Source organism: Nanorana parkeri, unplaced genomic scaffold, assembly GCF_000935625.1.
Source record: "Nanorana parkeri isolate BGI_ZX_2015 unplaced genomic scaffold, ASM93562v1 scaffold1169, whole genome shotgun sequence".
NCBI classification, from domain to species: Eukaryota; Metazoa; Chordata; class Amphibia; order Anura; family Dicroglossidae; genus Nanorana; species Nanorana parkeri.
This window is the reverse complement of record NW_017307437.1, coordinates 21,402-25,759: the sequence shown is the minus strand read 5'-3', so window position 1 is coordinate 25,759 and position 4,358 is coordinate 21,402. Positions and strand designations below refer to the sequence as shown.

At 56.0% G+C, this 4,358-nt stretch overlaps 1 protein-coding gene across 1 annotated transcript in view; it reads left to right on the top strand.

Annotated features, from left to right (window-relative positions):
- Positions 1–4,358, top strand: part of USP43 (ubiquitin specific peptidase 43) — a 42,921-nt gene that overhangs the window by 19,396 nt on the left and 19,167 nt on the right. The gene's annotated exons all lie outside the window — the stretch shown is intronic.

Genomic DNA, 4,358 nt, shown 5'->3' with positions numbered 1-4,358 from the left:
AGGCCGTCCCGTGTCTACGCAGCACAATTCCTGCCGCCCGTGGGTGGGGGACACAGGCCGGCCCGTCTGCCCGCTGACGAAATGCCACAGCCCTCCTAATCCTTTAAGCTCCAGATAGACGGCTGTCTGTGGTGATCGCCGATGAGTATCCTCCGTGTCACCGGAGCGCCCGGAGGTCACGCCTGAAACTGAGAGTGTAATTCCATCTTTACACCTCAGAATCATCCCTGTGCTGAGTTCCCGGGTCTGTACACTTGCTGTGCCCATTATGAGGGGCCCCCACCATCCCTGTGCTGAGTTCCCGGGTCTGTACACCCGCTGTGCCCATTATGAGGGGCCCCCACCATCCCTGTGCTGAGTTCCCGGGTCTGTACACCCGCTGTGCCCATTATGAGGGGCCCCCACCATCCCTGTGCTGAGTTCCCGGGTCTGTACACCCGCTGTGCCCATTATGAGGGGCCCCCACCATCCCTGTGCTGAGTTCCCGGGTCTGTACACCCGCTGTGCCCATTATGAGGGGCCCCCACCATCCCTGTGCTGAGTTCCCGGGTCTGTACACCCGCTGTGCCCATTATGAGGGGCCCCCACCATCCCTGTGCTGAGTTCCCGGGTCTGTACACCCGCTGTGCCCATTATGAGGGGCCCCCACCATCCCTGTGCTGAGTTCCCGGGTCTGTACACCCGCTGTGCCCATTATGAGGGGCCCCCACCATCCCTGTGCTGAGTTCCCGGGTCTGTACACCCGCTGTGCCCATTATGAGGGGCCCCCACCATCCCTGTGCTGAGTTCCCGGGTCTGTACACCCGCTGTGCCCATTATGAGGGGCCCCCACCATCCCTGTGCTGAGTTCCCGGGTCTGTACACCCGCTGTGCCCATTATGAGGGGCCCCCACCATCCCTGTGCTGAGTTCCCGGGTCTGTACACCCGCTGTGCCCATTATGAGGGGCCCCCACCATCCCTGTGCTGAGTTCCCGGGTCTGTACACCCGCTGTGCCCATTATGAGGGGCCCCCACCATCCCTGTGCTGAGTTCCCGGGTCTGTACACCCGCTGTGCCCATTATGAGGGGCCCCCACCATCCCTGTGCTGAGTTCCCGGGTCTGTACACCCGCTGTGCCCATTATGAGGGGCCCCCACCATCCCTGTGCTGAGTTCCCGGGTCTGTACACCCGCTGTGCCCATTATGAGGGGCCCCCACCATCCCTGTGCTGAGTTCCCGGGTCTGTACACCCGCTGTGCCCATTATGAGGGGCCCCCACCATCCCTGTGCTGAGTTCCCGGGTCTGTACACCCGCTGTGCCCATTATGAGGGGCCCCCACCATCCCTGTGCTGAGTTCCCGGGTCTGTACACCCGCTGTGCCCATTATGAGGGGCCCCCACCATCCCTGTGCTGAGTTCCCGGGTCTGTACACCCGCTGTGCCCATTATGAGGGGCCCCCACCATCCCTGTGCTGAGTTCCCGGGTCTGTACACCCGCTGTGCCCATTATGAGGGGCCCCCACCATCCCTGTGCTGAGTTCCCGGGTCTGTACACCTGCTGTGCCCATTGGCTGATGGTAATTGGCAGCCGGTGGAGCCAAAACCTGTTCTTGTCACATTCCGTCACCGTTGGCCGTCTGGCGGGTCATGTGACTCCGGGCTGCACCTATGTTTACACTGTAAATATCTCATCCTCGGGGCAGCAGAGAGACCTAAAGGCCTCCCAAGTCTGTTGCCAATAATAAAACCCGCGGCTGTGTCCAGTGGGCCGGCCCCGAGGGCCGCTGTCAGATCTTATCAGAAGCTGTGGCTTAAAGTGACCCTGTCATGAGATGGGGGCCGCCATTGCTGACATTGTGTGGATACTTTGCAAGCCGACAAGCATGCAGCCAGTGAAGTCACCATTTCTGATCTGCTCACTGAATCCTTGGCATTGGCAGCCAGACAAATGGCATTTTCAGACTGTAACATGTTTTAGGCACTGGGAGCCACAGTATTGTCACTGGAGCCACATTCGCCGGCATAAGGAGAACCCCTTCGGAGACCATCAATCCGTCTCATGATCCTCATACTGTCTTCTCGTATCTTGTTGTAATCTCGTGCCGCCATCGATCGCGCTGTGACATCGACGTTACCCACAATGCTCTGTTTATCCACAATTTGGGGGTAGAAGTGTTTTTTTTTCAGCAGGCGGGTTGAGGGTGGTCCGGACACGTATGTATAGTGATTCTCATTGGTCAGTGTGGTCAGGTGACTGATTACATTTTCTCCCATTTAGTGAGCAGGCGGAATTACCCTTTAAATGCACTGTAAAGTACCTGAATGCGACCTGGTATCAGCCTCTTGTAGTCCCTGTACAGCAGAGCTCAGATTGGGAGACGGAGAAGCAGCGCGAGGAGCCAATCAGTTCGTGTGCTGACAAGAAGCATGCTGATAGGAGGAGAGGGCAGAGTGATACAGAGATGAGCTCATCACTGTGCTGCTTCTGGAGGGTTTTCAACTGTTGCCGAAAATCTTTTCTCTTATTGCTGTAAAATTCCATCTTCTGAGATTTTAACCCCCGCCGTGCTGCAGCATCATAGGCAGGACTTGCCAAAAGGCGATAGCGGCCAATCCCCACCCCCCACCCCCTATCCCTGGGGAGCTGGCAGCAGAGCCGCGCATCGCTTGGCACCGCATCTTCCTGTTATCGGAGATTGAATTCCTGGGGGGGGAGGGGGGACCGGCGCAGCTTCACAGGAGTCTGTGTGGGAGTTTATCCTTCTGCTTATCATATTCACCCAATTATACAGAACGCTCTCGCAGGATTTAAGGAGGACTAATCCCTCGAAGGCCGCTTACCCTCCGAACCCTCCGAACGCACGGCCCGCTGCACAAAATCTTCATTTTTTTTTACTTTTTTTTAAAAATACATTCTTTTCATTTTAATTCGGCATCGCTCTAAAATCTTAAACGTGCCGCAGTACACGGCAACAGGAAACTTCCACCTTTTATCATTAAAAAGCCGTCCGTGAGCTCCAGACATTGCCTAGGCTGAGGTGATGTCATCAGTCTGCTGCAGGCAGGAGGAAGCATTTCCTCAGTCTCCCCTCCCCCAGTGATCAGTCTGCTGCAGGCAGGAGGAAGCATTTCCTCAGTCTCCCCTCCCCCCAGTGATCAGTCTGCTGCAGGCAGGAGGAAGCATTTCCTCAGTCTCTCCTCCCCCAGTGATCAGTCTGCTGCAGGCAGGAGGAAGCATTACCGGCTTCTTCCAATGTCCAGCTATTGGGCCCCGCAGCCCTGCCTAGCACCGGAAAAAAAGAATTGACTCTTCTCTCTGAGATCAGGACATTGTATCTGGAGTTCAGCAGTCAGAGATCTGAGCCCACATCCCCGGTGCAGACGTGTGTGGCTATATCCCGGTACAGATGTTGAATGATTGCTGAGTCTGTGTGAGTACCCTGTGTGGGCACTGGACCCCATTGATGGCCCACAGGAGCCCATTGATGGCCCACAGGAGCCCACTGATGGCCCACAGGAGCCCACTGATGGCCCACGGGAACACCCACTGATGGCCCACGGGAACACCCACTGATGGCCCACGGGAACACCACCTGATGGCCCACGGGAACACCCACTGATGGCCCACGTGAACACCCACTGATGGCCCACGGGAACACCCACTGATGGCCCACGGGAACACCCACTGATGGCCCACGGGAACACCCACTGATGGCCCACGGGAACACCCACTGATGGCCCACAGGAGCCCACTGATGGCCCACGGGAACACCCACTGATGGCCCACAGGAGCCCATTGATGGCCCACGGGAACACCCACTGATGTACAATCTCCTTCAGACTTACCAAAACAATGTAATACGAGGACACAGCTATGCAATACATCCCATGTGTATCCAATCAGACATCAGGTCCTCCATTGCTGATACTAGCTCTAAGGGCGATTGTATATTCAGAGTGTATGGTCGCCTTATCACACTTCCTGTACGAGGGTGACAACTCTGCTCCTGCATAGATCCAGCACAGTGAGAAGTGGTGTCACCCTAGGACTGGAAGCTACTGGCAGGAACACCAGAAAAGGAAAAAAAAGGCTGAAAATAGAAAACTAAAGCAGCCACCACATGTAAGGACTGGTGAGAGGCAACACAGGACACTTTTCCTGTTGGGTTTCGATACAGTTTAAGGCAGATTTGATACTGTAAGGGGAGAAGAAAAGTATAAAGGGAATTTATGTCCTCTCTTGTCCATTTATCCCCAAACAGGCTCTTGAAGTATCCATGGAGTGCAATGGGGAATGGTAATAGTTGTCGGTAGATGTGTTGTATAGAGCCATGTCCCCAGCTCGGGGGGGGGGTTGTATAGAGCCATGTCCCCAGCT